Source organism: Vulpes vulpes, chromosome 15 (assembly GCF_048418805.1).
Source record: "Vulpes vulpes isolate BD-2025 chromosome 15, VulVul3, whole genome shotgun sequence".
In the NCBI taxonomy this organism is placed as follows: Eukaryota; Metazoa; Chordata; class Mammalia; order Carnivora; family Canidae; genus Vulpes; species Vulpes vulpes.
Window position 1 is genome coordinate 28,914,726 of NC_132794.1, and position 16,185 is coordinate 28,930,910.

Sequence of the window (16,185 nt, forward strand, 5' to 3'; positions counted from 1 at the left end):
GTGACTGTACCAAGCCACATTCCCACCATTAAAGTACAAGGGACACTTTTCTCCACAGCCTACCAACATGTTATCCCTTGTCTCTTTAATAATGACCATCCATCCTAGGTGTGAAATTATATCTCATTGTGGTTCTGACTTACATTTCTCTGATAATTCCTGATGTTAACAACGTTTTCATGTATCTGTTAGCCATTTGTATATCTTCTTTGGAAAATGTTTTCAGTCCTTTGCCCAATTTAAAATAAGATTATTTGACGTTTTGCTATTGAGGTTTATGAGTTTTTTAAAATATATTTTACTAGTTAAGCCCTTTACAGATATGGATTACAAATATTTTCCTTCATTCTGTGGGTTGTCTGTTTATTTTCTTGATGGTTTCCTTTGCTATACAGAAGTGGGGGTTTTTTTGGTTTTTATTTTTGTTTTTTGTGTAGTCCCATTCGTGTATTTTTGGCTTTTCTTATTTGAATTTTTGGTGTCATGTCCAAAAATCACTGGAGCGACAGAGAGTATTTTCTCTATGTTTTTGTCTAGGAGTTTTATGATTTCAAACTTTACATTTAAGTATTTAATATATTTTGAGTTAATTTTTGTGAGTGGTGTAAAGTATGAGTCTGGTTTCATTATTTTGCATGTAGATATCAGGTTTTCTCAGCATCACTTATGCAAGAAACTATTCTATTGAAGACATACACACCCTTTGTGTGTTCTTGGCACTTTTGTTAAAGATTAGTTGACCATATATGGCTAGGCTTACTCTAGGCTCTCTGTTCTTTTCCATTGGCCTATGTGCCTGTTTTTATACCAATACCATGTATTTTAATTTCTGTGGCTTTGTAATATGGCTTGAAATCTGGAAGTATGATGCCCTCCACTTTGTTCTTCATTCTCAAGATTACTTTGGCTATTTGGAATTTTTTGTGATTCCATGCAAATTTTAAAATTATTTTTTTTAGTTATGTGAAAAATCCCATTGGAATTTTGATAGTAATTGCATTGAATTTGTAGATCACTTTAGGTAATATGGTCATTTTAACAATGTTAATTATTTTGACCCAGAAGAGATGTTATCTTTCTATTAACTTACATCTTCTTTAATCAATGTCTCATTACCTCCTTGGTTAAATCTATTCCTAAGCATTTTTTGATGCTCTTGTAAATGGGATTGATTTCTTAATTTCTTTTCCAAAGAGTTGATTTTTAGTAGGCAGAAATTTAACTGATGAGATTTGTTGATTTCGTATTCTGCAACTTCACTGAATTCATTTATTTGTTCTATCAGTTTTTGGTGGAGTCTTTAGGGTTTTCTAAATAAAATATCATATTATCTGCAAGCAAAGACAATTTTATTATTCCTTTCCAATTTAGATGTCTCTTATTTCTTTTTCTTGATTTATTGCTCTTGGTATGACTTTAAATACTCTGTTAGATAGAAATAGTGGCAATAGCATCCTTGTCTTTTTCTTTTAGTTTTTCGCCATTGAGTGTGATGTTATTTGTGGGCTTTTCATATGTGGCTTTATTATGTTGAGGTATATTCCTTCTAAACTTAATTATTGAGAGTTTTTATCATGAAAAGATGTTGAATTTTGTCAAATACTTTCTATTTGTTGAACTAATCATGTGATTTTTATTCTTCAATCAGTTAATTTGCTGTTTCACATTTATTGGTTCGCCTACTATAACCAGTCTTGTATCTCAGGGATAAATCCAACTTGTTCATGGTATATGATCCTTTTAACAGATTGTTAAATTTAGTATCCTGGTAATTTGTTGAGTTTTGCATCTCCGTTTATCAGGAATATTGGCCTGTAATTCTTTTTTCTTGTAGTGTTCTCATCTAGCTTTGGATTCAGAGTAATGCTGGCCCCATAAAAATTTGTTTGGATTTGAATCTTCTTCAATTTTTTTTTTCATTTTTTTTTTCAATTTTTTTTTGAGGAGTTTGAGAAGGATTGACATTCATTCGTCTGTAAATGTTTGATGCAAGTTATCAGTGAAGCCATCGGACCTAAACTTCATATTTTTTCATGATTCAGTATTGATAGGTTTCTAGGAATTTATCTATTTTTTCCAAGCTATTCAGTTGGTTGACATATCATTGTTTATAGTCTCTTATGGTCCTTTGTATTTCTGTTATCAATTATAATCTCTCTTCTTTCATTTCATTTCTGATTTTATTTTTACAGTGTTTAAATTTTTAAAATAACATTAAAAGATAAATTACTCAAAATATCCAGGTTGCCATTAATTTTATGGGAATATAAAATCAGTTTTATAAATAAAAATTAAAAATAAATTAGTTGTTAATTAGAATTGAGCTTACTCTCCTGCGATTCAGTAATCAAAATAAACTATCATCATAAACACTAAATGGTATCTACATCTGAGTTGTTCTTTTTATGTAATCATTATAGACAGTAGAACCGAAAATTACTAGAGGAAAAAAAGCCTTTCTACTTGGAATGGATGTAGGTTCACCACTGCGTGTTATAAAATATCATCATCAGTAAAGTGCCTTAGAAATCATTTAACTCAATCTACTCATCGAGCATATAAGACCACTCTGACTTAAAAGAATTTAGATGCACTGCCCCAGGCCATGTTGTTAGCTGAAAAGCCAGGCATGCAACAGAGATTTAATGACTCTTTCTATAGAGTTCAGTCCAGAACATCATTTTGCTATTCTGAATCTACTCTGTCAGTGTTGGAGGGAATTAAGAATAAGAAAGGGAAAACACAACAAAAGAAATGAACACACAAAGGTGAAATTTGACTAGGAATTGAAAGGAAAATGAATATCTCTGATTCCAGTCCCATGTAATTTCTCTTTACAAGGAATTTAGTTAAGATATTAAGAAAAAAATAACACAAAATGTTTGACTAAAGGGGTTTTAAAATGAAAGAGAAGTTTATTTAAATCACAGTGAAAAAACAGTAATAATATGAGCAAGTCATAAGTGGTCAGGATGCCATACGTGTCAACACACTAGAAAGACAAGCCATAGACAAAATTCCCAAGCAGAAGATAAAATCAAATTTACATGGACTATCTCTGCAAGTCCAAACTGTTAAGTTCAAAAAGATAGCTAGGTAAAAAAGGACCTCAAGTCAAGTTTATTCTTGTCTACATCATAAGGATGGGATTTTACTATAATTCCCATACAGTTCCAAAAAAACAATCTTTTCACAAGGATTTTTTTCTAGCACATACCAGACCTATCAAACCGAATGATGTAAAAACATTTAAAGTCTCAAATAAAAAAGAGATCCCATATACTATGTATAGTCCATTTGGTTAAAAGTATACTTAAGGACTTTTCGAGTCAGTTTTGTCAATTGTTTATTTGAGTTAGTTTGTAGGCCCTAATAGTTGCCTAGTTTTCTGATGAAAGAAAAATTCATGAGCTACAATTATTTCATTATTTTTCGTAGGTACTGTAACTCTGTGCAATACAATTATTTTTGTTCATGAGAATTACGAATGATCAAAATACCTATGCAACTACATTAAAATCATGTTTCACAACTCATACATATAATAAGAAAGCTAGAGTGCCATTTTTTTCTTATTTTCTTTCCCCGACCCTGTGTATTTTGTTTTCTGGACCTTACTGAAAGTAGGTTTAATGGGAGTGGTAAGTATATGTACTAAGAAATGTCACCAAATGCTATACTGCAGTTTGTGTATTTTCTGAGCATCTCTCAGCCAAATACTTCTACCAGATCCATGTTTTAGAAGAAAATGAGAGCCGAGAAAACCTGAAATATGAGCAGGAACCACAGGAAAACTAGTTTGACTCACTTTTGGCATGAGCATAAATGATAATGTGATGTTAATGGGCAGTTGCATGTATCTATGTACATTTAAATTAGTTTCTTGCCTAGATTTTTAAAAAAGTTTTATTTTAAGTTCCAGTTAGTTAACATACAGTGTAATATTAGTTCCAAATGAACAATATTATGATCCAACAATTCCATACATTGCCCAGTGCTTATCACAACAAGTGCACTCCTTAATCCCCATCATCTAGTTCTCCCGTCCCCCCACCCACCTCCCCTCTGGTAACTATCAGTTTATTCTCTGTAGTTAAGAGTCTGTTTCTTGGTTTGCTTCCCTCTCTCTTTCCCTTTGCTCTTTTTTTTTGTTTCTTAAATGCCACATATGTGTAAAATCATACAGTATTTGTTTTTCTCTGACTGATTTCTCTTAGCAACATAGTCAGTCTTAAGCTCCATTCATATAATTGCAAATGGCAAGGTTTCATTCTTTTTAATGGCTGAGTAATATGCCACTGTAAGTAATATACCACATATATATTTTTACATTTTTTGTACATATATACATGTATATATGTGTTTATACACACACACACACACACACACACACACCACATCTTCTTTATCCATTCATCAGTCCATAATGGACACGGGTTATTTCCATAATTTGGCTATTCTAAATAATGCTGTTATAAATATTGGGTGCGTATATCCCTTTGAATTAGTATTTTTGTATTCATGTAAATGTTGAGTAATGCAATTGTTGAATCATAGGGTAGTTCTATTTTTAACTTCTTGAGGAATCTCCATACTGTGTTTTGGAGTGGCTGCACCAATTTACAGCCCAACAGTGTGAGAGGGTTCCCCTTTCTTCACATCCTTAGCAATGCCTGTTGTTTCCTGTGTTGTTGATTTTAGCCATTCTCACAGGTGTGAGGTGATATCTCATTGTAGTTCTGATTTGCATTTCCCTGGTGATAGTAATGCTGAGCATCTTTTCAATGCCTGTTGGCCATCTGTAGGCATGTCCTTTGACCATTTTTTATTGGAGTATTCATTTTTGGGGTGTTGAATTTTTAAGCTCTTTGTATAGTTTGGATACTAATGCTTTATCAGATATATCCTTTGCAATTATCACTTCCTATTCTATATAGATAGCTGTTTAGTTCTGTTGATTGTTTCCTTCTCCATGCAGAAGCTTTTAATTCTGATGAAGTGCCAATGTCTCCTTTCAGGAGACATATTTAGAAAAAAGTTGCCATGGCCGATATCAAAGAAGTTATTGACTGTATTCTCTTCTAAGGTTTTTATAGTTCCAGGTCTCACATTTTAGGTTTGTAAGTTTTTTTGAATTTATATTTGTGTATATTGTAAGAAAGTGGTCTAGTTTCATTCTTTTGCATGTTGCTGTTTAGTGTTTTTTCAAAATCATTTATTGAAGAGACTTTTTCCCATTGGATATTCTTTCCTGCTTCGTCAAGGATTAATTGATCTTATAGTTGTGGTTCATTTCTGGGTTTTCTATTCTGTCCCATTGATCTATATGTCTATTTTTGTGCCAGTACCATACTTAACCTGGCCTGCAATGAAAATAGGTGAAGGTGATTTGTTTTATTACCTGAACTACTTTTTTTATTCAGGGCAATCAAGATCTAAATGAACTACCAGTGTATTTCTTTGCTCCACAAAAGAAACTGCAAAATCTAGATCACACAGTATTACAGTGATGAGGATTTATTTTCTCTGTCTTCTAAGGAAAACGTTGCACATTGTGTTCGTTTTTCCCCCTCGTGAAAGTAGGAAACGTGGTGTTCTTAGGGTCAAATGCATCAAGGCGATTTAGCCTCATATTTTATTAATGGTAATGGGAATCATGTAGCTAAATCCAGGCAAATTGTACTGAATAGCTACTTCCAATATTATATTATTATATTCATTATGGGATGTTCATTTGATATTCAGTGTGGAACAACTAATTCTAACTGGTTTTTATTTTAGTAATAGTGATACATCAGCAGATGGAAAGGCCTTTGCATTTGGAATCAAGGAAACTCCCTAATCAGTGGCTAAATTAACCATTCCTCTAAAATTTTACCTGCAACTCTCTATACAATATACAATTTCTGTTTTAGTATATTTTTAAAAGCTTCATCTATTGAAAGGTAATAAGGTAAATACTTAAAACACTGCTTCTTTGAAGAATTCATTATTTTATTTAAGCAAAATTAACGTAGTTGATTTTACACCATGTCCAGTCATTTATAATTTGGCCTTTTTGAGAAAACCTTGGAATATATCATTATGTTATTAACAATGCAATACTGTCCATTTAATTAGCGTTAGAAAAAATAGTGTTAGAAAACGTTTAATTACATGTAGAAGTAAAGTTCTAGCCTAATGTGTTTAAATAATGGTGTGTTTACCTCTGTGTATGATGTTATTCTAAAAAGTTGAGGACAAAACCCAATTTACTGGTGATATTTTTGATTAAATAGCTTGCTCTCCCACATTCAAAACAAAAATTAACACTAAAGATGACTATATTCACCAACAGGCAATATAGACACATGCACACACAAAATTCATATAGATTATCTGAAATTTTAAGTAAATATTAACATATCAATATTTCTTATTAATCAACTAGGAACAATGTGCTTCGGTCAATTGTATTTTTGTTTAGGTAATACCAACTACTACTTTCAAATTAAATGATTTTTCTATTTCCCATTCTCTCAAAAAGAATACTATTAATTATAATGGATAGAAAATATTTCTTCTTTAGAAAGGCTGAATCAGAATTATCTTATCTCTACAGAAAATTGTCATCCATTCCATATACTTAAAAAGCTATCACTAATGAGTAAAGGATGTTCCATATGGGTAAGGAGCAGGGAAATGGCAAGAAATAGTTTGTGCTTAATCCCCTGGAGTTGGTCAAGAAACTCATGCTGATATTTAATAACACTTTCTAGCAGGAAAGCAATGAGATTATTTGGGTAATAACTAGTTTCACATCAAAGCTAGGTATAAAACATTGATTAAACTGATGAATATCCTCCAACTGAAGGGATAAATATCAAATTTAAGAAAATATTGTAACAAATAAATCTAGCATTTATTATTTTAACCCTACTTATATTTGGGATTTGTTTATGCCTTGGTTGTAATAATAAGTGAAAATTTCCTACCAGATTCAACAGTCGGCAATGTTTAGATGAACAGCAATCTATATTCTTTGGTGAATTTTGTGTTCATTCAACTATAGTTGCTAAAGAAAGTTCAACTTTCTTTGTGCCAGTACCATATTTAACCTGATCCACTAAATATGTTAATTATTTTCTTACTAGATTTCGAACAGTCTTTATTTCCAGTGATACTGGTTTTTGACTATTCTTTACTTATATTAAAAGCATGGGCAGGGCAGCCTGGATGGCTCAATGATTTAGCGCCGCCTTCAGCCCAGGGCATGATCCTGGAGACCTCGAATTGAGTCCCAAGTCGGGCTCCCTCCATGGAGCCTGCTTCTCCCTCTGCTTGTGTCTCTGCCTCTCTCTGTCTCTCTGTGTCTCTCATGAATCAAATCAAATCAAATCTTAAAAAAAAAAAAAAAAGCATGGGCAATGTGAAATATGAAGAGGTTAAGCAGGTATGGAAGGAGGGATTATTCAAAATGCTAGATAGTAGTTTTGTAATTAATCAGAACTGGAACCCAGATTATCACATCAAAACTTGATATTAATATAGTATATATTATTTTATCTCCAAGAAGCACTGGCTTTCAATGCAAGATGGATCTTAGAAATACTTAAAGAACTACTTTTTAAATATAGAGATACCACATCCTACTCCCAACTTATTGATTTGGATCTTAGTTGGGTGGAGCATGTGTGGTGTGTCATTCTTCACTTAAAAGCTCCACCAGTAATTTTGATATTCACACCCAAGAATCCTGTAGTGGATACAATATTCCTAATAAAGTATGAGATGACAGGACTTGAGGGGGTTTAGGGATCATTAGTAGTTACTAGAAAATAAGATTTGGCATGTTCTTCAAAACAATGTGTTTTATTAGTAGTCCATCTATAGCAATATTCTTCTCAAAAAAGAATGTGAAACAAATAGAATACAATATGGGATTGTAACAGGTACTAATAGTCCTGAATGACAATGTTTACATGATTTTGCCATAAGAATCATATTTAGTCCACAATTTTTACATTGCCTTTGCATATAATCATGGTGATCCTTCTAAGGTTTCGTTTGTCTTCTTTTTTCTGCCAGTTTTTCATATTCCTATATCTTGCTTCCCTATTATGTGCAAATCTAAAACTCAAAAGTTCCAGTTTATTTATTTAAATACCTGTTGATGTGGTAAGATAAAATGTGTAACAATGGACTAGAAATAGAAGGAATATATATTGTAGAACATAATCTTCTTATAGGCTTTCTCTTAATTTTCTTCAGTAGTTACCACTGTTCATACTTCTCTCTCCTAAATGTACAATTGTATGTTGTATACCTTGGCTTCAGAGTCTTATTCAATAAGATTTAGATCAGAATTTAGACTCAAATTTAGCTTGAGAGAATGATTGAAAGAGAATATGGAAAACTTAAGTATTTTTATGTGAGTGAGTAGACCTGGACTTGATGCAGGTCACTAGAATTCCATATTAGACAGTGAATCAACCTCTCAACAAAGATTAAAAACTACTTGCATGTTTGATCTGAATTAACCTTTCAGGTCACTGGGGCACCATTTAGTAAATTGCATTGTCTCTTTGTAAATGGGATCAAGGCTATAAAAGAGTTGTTTCATCTAACTTACGAAATAAATTTACTTATGTGCATTAGTCAGGGAATCAGAAACATGCTTAAAATTCCTAACAGCAAAGTGATGATGTGTTTTATGTAGAAATGATTTTTCCCCAAATGCTTTGACACTGTAAAATCCTTTTAAAAAATAAATTAGAGTGAATGGGAGATGTGGAATTAGAAAAGACAAATTTAGTCAACCCATTTATGAAGTCTGGTTTTGAAAGGAAGGAGAAATGGGTAGTTATAACTCAGAAGTCAAGGTATGGAAAAGGTGATGTTTCTCTGAAACTGAAGGCATAAATAAAATTATCTTTTTTATTCAAGGTCCATGAAAGAAAGGGGAGAACAAGGATAATAGGATATCTAAGGATTTGAAAGGAGTTAAAATCTTGCCTATATGTGAAGGAATATGTTCTTATGAAGTTGGCCATGTCTCCCACTGCAGCAAGAGAGAAAATGAAACAAATAGAATAGTGACAAATGCAGGTAAAGCATGTAGGTTTGGCCTACAGAGTGAGGAGGTTACCATCTAATTGCTTCTATTTTGTCTGTAAAAACTTAAGGTGGTAGCAGGTTGAAAGGAACAGGGAGAAGGTGAAATAGAAGGTCCCACAGAAGAGCAAAAGAGAAAGCAGAAGAGGTAAACAGAATTAACATGAACCATACCAAACCTAGCTCAGGTGGGAGACCTTTAAGCTACGGGATAAAGTATTCAGTTATATTTTTTCCTGCAGCTTCACTCAGCAGCCAGGATGTCATTTTCCAAAAGCATATAGCTGATATTACCTGATGAATTAGATAAAAAGACAATTTGGGGAAAAAAAAATTGAGGCTATTTGCATGAGAGCAGCTGAATGTAAGATGAACAGAAAAGATGTAGAGATAAAAATGAGCTAGAGTGAGAAAAGAGTAAATGGATGTAATGAATTTGAAAACAGGAGGAGTAACTAAGAGAAATAGAGAGATAGGAGTTGATGACCAGATGATTAAATGTTTTGTGTTCAAAATTTTATAAGGAGAGAATTCCTGAGTGATGGAATGTTACAGTCTTAAGGGGGAGTGAAAATGGAAGTGAGTAAAAGTAAATTCACTAGAGTGAGTCAAGGAGTTGGGAAGCTAGGGCTCATGGTTGGCTGTCCACGGGGATTTTGAAGTCTCCTAAAATAATAGCAGTGCTTAAGATGGAAAAGAACATTGTGATCCAGGTATTAAAGTGTCCAGCTCATGAAAGGATATGTTTAGGAGTTCCACAGATGTTAATGAACTAAATAGGGCATTAGCCTCAATGGATCTGAACTTTTATTCAGTGATAGATACACAATGGCTTTTAAGTGGCATTGTCAAATTAAGAGGGGAAACACCTAATTTCCTGTCCTTCAAATACAGTGACAAACCTAATTTAAAAACTAGCAAACATGGGGCACCTGGGTGGCTCAGTTGATTAAGCATCTGCCTTCAGCTCAGGTCATGATCCCGGGATCCTGGGATCAAGCCCCACATTGGGCTCCCTGCTCCGTGGGGAGCCTGCTTGTCTTGCTCCCTCCGCCTCCTTGCTTGTGCTTTCTCTCTCTCTCTCTCTGTCTCCCTATCTCAAATCAATAAATAAAATTAAAAAAATAAAAACCAGCAAAGAAAAATCTCTATCATATAATCCTTATTAGCTATTTTCAAGAAATTCATTGTGAACTGTAGGTTCTTAATAAGTACTTTTTGTTGGACTAGGTAAAAAGACAGCCCTGCCTGAGACTATAGGAAGATAAGATTAGTCAATCTACTTTGGTATGATGCAGACAACTGGAGCAGGGGACTTTCACTTGACATCCAAGGGCCTCCACAAAACCCCTGAATAGACTTCATGTAGTGATCTTGGATGTAAGAGATTACACTTTCATTATTGTAATATCTAACATTTTCTTTATTTATGAATATAGACAACAAACCACAGTAGTTAGCAATATCTGTATCTTCATTACAAGTAGAAATCACAATACTTTTATATCACCTTAATAATATATAACAATATCATTCAATACATATAAGTGGTATGAATCATATTTAAACAATTTTCATTCATATTCATCAAGATTTTTTAATTGAAATAGTTTTAGGCTTGCTAATAGATCTCAATCTTTAATGTATTATTAACAGAGTGTTATATAACACTTTATTAATTTATTAATATGATAACTATATTTTAGTATTTTAAATATGTTCTGTGAAGTGGACCAAAGGTGGGCATAACACAGTCACTTGCACTAAGAATGTGGTAAACTCAATATTCCAGCCACTAAGAATCATTTCTGGAATTCTCCTGATTGCCTGTCACAACCAGGCATACCACTAGCATTGACCTTTTTCTAAATTAATAACACAACCTAGTTGCAAAATCTTGGCCTCTGTTACTTCCACAAATTTGTTCTCATCCTCTCTGTACTCTATAACTCAACCACATGGGGATCCTTTTTAATACAGGTGTGAGCCATTTTATTTTAATCTTTGGGCCTTTCTACTTGCTGTTTAATTTGCCTAAAATAAGTTTTAATCCTTTTATCTCAGAATTGCATCTATACCTAGTTAAAGTGTATTTACCATCCTGACTCTTCCAAACAAAGTAAGACACTCCACTTATAAAATACAGAAGTAAATGGGACACATGTATACTAAAAAGATGATATTTATTGTTCATCTGAAGTTCAAAGTTAATTGGAAGGCTTTTTATTTTACTTACTAAAGCTACCAACCTATGCTAACCATTTAAAACATCTTCTCACTTGTAATAATTTTTCTGCTAATCTGAGGCTGAGATTATGGTGCAGAGAATATGTTCACTATGATATCCTAATGCCTAGAATAAAGTACTGAGCAAGTAGTAGTCACTCATAAATTTAAGATGACTGAATTAATAAACTATATCCTGTGCTTAAAGTATCAGTTTATGGTTCTGTCTTTCCTAATAGGCTATGAGTTTCTCAAAGACAGAGATCTTTGTACCCAAAGCCAAAGCCCAGTGTGTGTAACAGAGTCGACATTCAAAAAATGTGTTCAATAGAACCAAATTCTCTTATTCCTTTGAAAGCCATTGGAAGTGGACCATGTAAAGGCATGTGTAAGGAGTTAAGCCTATATTATTTGAGAATAAAAGGTTTGAAATTAGAACAGACATATAAACAAGTATGTTTTAGGGCTCAGTTTCCCAATTAGCATCAACTATTTGGATGACATTAAGGTACTTACCGATTTATTTCTCTTTCTTTTAATTATTTTATACAAAAAGGACAAAGGTGAAAAAAAGCATGAATATTGCTAGTTGTTAGTGTTTATCCATGCAAAGGAACGTTTACACTATTATAACAAAAGTGAGAAAAAGTCTGAGTGTGGATGAAAGTAAATGACGGGTGAATTGGACTTCTGAAAAAGTCTGGAAGACTCTATTAAATGCAAGTTGTCAAGGACCTGTAGCACTGACACATGTTCTCTCAGTACTTGAATGGTACCACTTGGACAGCATCCATTCTAGAGTAGATGACATCAGAAGTACTGTCTATTTTTAAAATCAAATGTAACTTGGGTGCCAAGAATACACAGCAGGAAAAACAATAGTCTCTTCAACTACAGGGAGAGCTGAATATCTACATGGAAAGAAAGAAAAGAAAGAAAGAAGAAAGAAAGAAAGACGAAAGAAAGAAAGAAAGAAAGAAAGAAAGAAAGAAAGAAAGAAAGAAAGGAAAGAAACACTGAATACTTATCTTACACCATATACAAAAATTAACTCAATATGAATTAAAGACTTAAATATAACCCAAACTATAAGACTCTTAGAAGAAAACACCGGAGAACATCTTCATGACACTGGACTTGACAATCATATAATTTATATGACATCAAAAGCATAAGTAACAAAAACAAAAATATGAATAACTGGGACTACAACAAACTAAAAAGTTTCTACAGAGCAAAAGAAGGAATCAATGGAGTAAAAGGCAACCTACAGAATGGGAGAAGATATTTGCAAACTGTATATCTGAGAAGGAGTTAATCACCAAAATATATAAATTCCTACAACTCATAGCAAAAAAACAAACGATCCACTTTAAAAAAGGGTAAACAATCTGAATAAACGTTTTTTTCCAAAGAAGACATAGAAATGGCTAACAGGTATATAAAAATGTGTTCAATATTATAAATCATCAAGGAAATATAAATCCGAATGACAATGAGATATCCCTTCACACCTGTCAGGTTAGCTATTATATAAATTATAAAAATTATATATTATAAATTGACATATAGTTATTATGGCTGGTGTTAATTAATTATAATTAATATAATTATTTCAGTAATATAATAAATGATATACAAATATTATAATATGGTACATAATTAATATAATTATGATAATTACAGTATTATATATTAGATATCTAAAAGACATCAGTATTTTGAGTATGTGGAGAAATTGGTACTCTTGCACATTGTTGGTAGGAATACAAAATGGTGCAGCTACTAAGGAAAATGCTGTGGAGGCTTCTCCAAAAATTAAGATTAGAACTACCATATGATTCCCTCCACCCACTTATGGATATTTATCCAAAAGAATTGAAATCAAAATCTCAAAGATATATTGGCAATTCCATTTTTATTACAATTCCTTATAGTCAAGATATGGAATCAACCTAGATTGATAAATGGATAAAGAAAATGTGGTATGTGTTTACAATGGAATACTATTTGAATTTAGAAAAGAAAGAAATTCTGCATTATGCAAAAACATGGATGAACCTTGAAGACATTTTGTTAAGTGAAATAAGCCAAAGATAGATAAATATCTGCATGTTTCTAGGTCCTGGGAGAAAGGGGAAATGGTCATTACTAATCTACAGGCATGGGATCCCTGGGTGGCGCAGCGGTTTGGCGCCTGCCTTTGGCCCAGGGCGCGATCCTGGAGAGCCGGGATCAAATCCCACGTCGGGCTCCCGGTGCATGGAGCCTGCTTCTCCCTCTGCCTGTGTCTCTGCCTCTCTCTCTCTCACTGTGTTCCTATCATAAATAAATAAAAATTAAAAAAAAAAAAAACTAATCTACAGGCATAACGTTTTGGTTAAGCAAGATGAATAAGCTCTAAAGAGATAGGCTGAGCAGTGTTGTACCCTACAGTCAACGATAATGCATTATACACTTAAAATTTGGTTAAGAGTGTTAGATCTCATGTTAAGTGTCCTTACAATAATGAAATTTTTAAAAAGCAAATGTGCCGGCGTTTCATTGATATAAGGATGGCTACCCCTGCTTTCTTTTGAGGACCATTTGAATGGTACATGGTTCTCCAACCTTTTATTTTCAGGCTGTAGGTGTCCTTCTGTCTAAAATGAGTCTCTTGTAGACAGCAAATAGATGGGTCCTGCTTTTTTATCCAGTCTGAAACCCTGTGCCTTTTGATGGGGTCATTAAGCCCATTCACATTTAGAGTTACTATTGAAAGATACGAGTTTAGTGTCACCATGATACCTATTCAGGGACTGTGGAAGGAGCCTCGATGTCCATCGAAAGATGAATGGATAAAGAAGATGTGGTTTATGTATACAATGGAATATTCCTCACCCATTAGAAATGACAAATACCCACCATTTGCTTCGAGGTGGATGGAATTGGAGGGTATTATGCTGAGTGAAATAAGTCAATCGGAGAAGGACAAACATTATATGGTCTCATTCATTTGGGGAATATAAAAAATAGTGAAAAGGAATAAAGGGGAAAGGAGAAAAAATGAGTGGGAAATATCAGAAAGGGAGACAGAACATGAGAGACTCCAAACTCTGGGAAACGAACTAGGGGTGGTGGAAAGGGAGGTGGGCAGGGGGTGGTGGTGACTGAGTGATGGGCACTGAGGGGGACACTTGATAGGATGAGCACTGGGTGTTATTCTATATGTTGGCAAATTGAACACCAATAAAAAAATATGTATATATATATACATATATATATATGTATATATATATATATATATATGCAAACGTGCCTCAGATGTAAAGTATATCAAGTTAAGGAATCAGTAAAGAAATCAGCCAATAAAATAGTCAAAGAATATTCAGAAATTTCAAAAGGGTTACTGGGAAGTTAGAATTTTGTGGAAATATGGAAGGAACCCAAAAATGATCAACAGAGATATTCCCTGCAGAGTTCATGGATAGTAAGGAAGAAATGAGTGCTGAACATCAAAAAAAGAGGTGGTAATCTTTGAGTTTAGAATGAAAAATCTAATGTAATTCAGAGGATTTTAGAATCCAAAAGAGGAAATCATGAGAGTGGGAAGAAGATTAGATAATCGGGATGATTATTGCTGTTTCTTTTGCTTTTATTTTCTTTTAAAAGATATAATTGAATTTTCAGTTAGTACAATAGGTGAGTAGATTTCCAAGTATAAAAAACTGAAGAAGGTAGCAACAGATGAGACAAGTTGGAAGAAAACTTTCAAAGAAATATGAGAATAATAGATTTCAGAATCTTGATTTTATAGATGTAAGGAGAAATATCTGAAATTCCACAGAATGATAAAAAGATACGCAGTGATTATTATGATCTATACTCTGTAATACAGGCATTGCTATAATGGTGTTCATATTAAAAAGCTAGAGCTGAGAAGATAGGAGGGAGAAAATTCAGCTCTATACAAAAGATAGGCATGGCATTGTTCTAATTATTTGTTTAACAACACACCCTCAGACATGCACATGACACCTTCAGACATGCACATGAGTGCCAATATGGTGTCCTGCTCATATATATTATCCCATCCCCCAAATGTTATTCTATACTCTCACCCTGATCGTACTATTCAAAATTGATCAATGAGCATTAGCACAACATAATGCAAGTGTCCTTAGCAATGAGTGCTCTACATGACTAGCCTCTGTTATGTGTGGGTTTTTTCGTGTTTGTTTTTATGTTTTGCATCAGGGGCCGTTTTTACTACTGTGTTCTCACTTTCTGACATTTATTATGCATTCTGGTCAACGATTTGACCTTTAATTCCTAACAAATTTGTGCAGCTGATAGTGCTAGAAACCACAAAGACGGGAGAAAGGGAAAAATATAATGCTGGATGTAAAAATGATAAATCTAATCTGATGGTTCTCTCAAAGATGTAGTTAAGAAAAAGAATAATAAAGAGAGAGGTGGATCAGTATATATATTTTAAATTTTGAAGTTTATTGCAGATACAAGAACAGTAAAGGAGGGTTACCATGGTTACAAAAACATATATCCTTAATTAAGTTATGACTTCAGGAAGTTTGAAAGAAAGTGGATGAGCGATTCCCAATTATGATGTCAGAAGAATATTTCAATAGACTGCCAGTACTCCAGAAGGAGAAAATATGTCTTATCAAAGAAATCCACATAATCAATAATTGTTAAACAATACATTTTGCTGCCATTAATAAATTAAAGTCAATGCTTATTGTAGTTGTAATTGTTGTTAAATTATTATAGTTATGTTATATACAGTTTTGCAAAACAATCTAATTAAAGCTATCTTCTGAAAGTTTTTTCTTTCAGATTCCATCCAAGAATCTGGCTTTTAGGTAA

General features: G+C 33.2%; 1 protein-coding gene and 1 long non-coding RNA gene across 34 annotated transcripts in view; both read left to right on the forward strand.

Moving 5' to 3' along the window:
• ROBO2 (roundabout guidance receptor 2) overlaps positions 1-16,185 on the forward strand; it is a 1,660,631-nt gene that overhangs the window by 498,858 nt on the left and 1,145,588 nt on the right. The gene's annotated exons all lie outside the window — the stretch shown is intronic.
• Positions 1,219-16,185, forward strand: part of LOC140595819 (uncharacterized) — a 34,094-nt gene continuing 19,127 nt past the window's right edge. Inside the window, exon 1 of the long non-coding RNA XR_011997705.1 lies at positions 1,219-12,756. This is a non-coding gene — a long non-coding RNA (uncharacterized lncRNA). The remainder of the gene's footprint in view (positions 12,757-16,185) is intronic.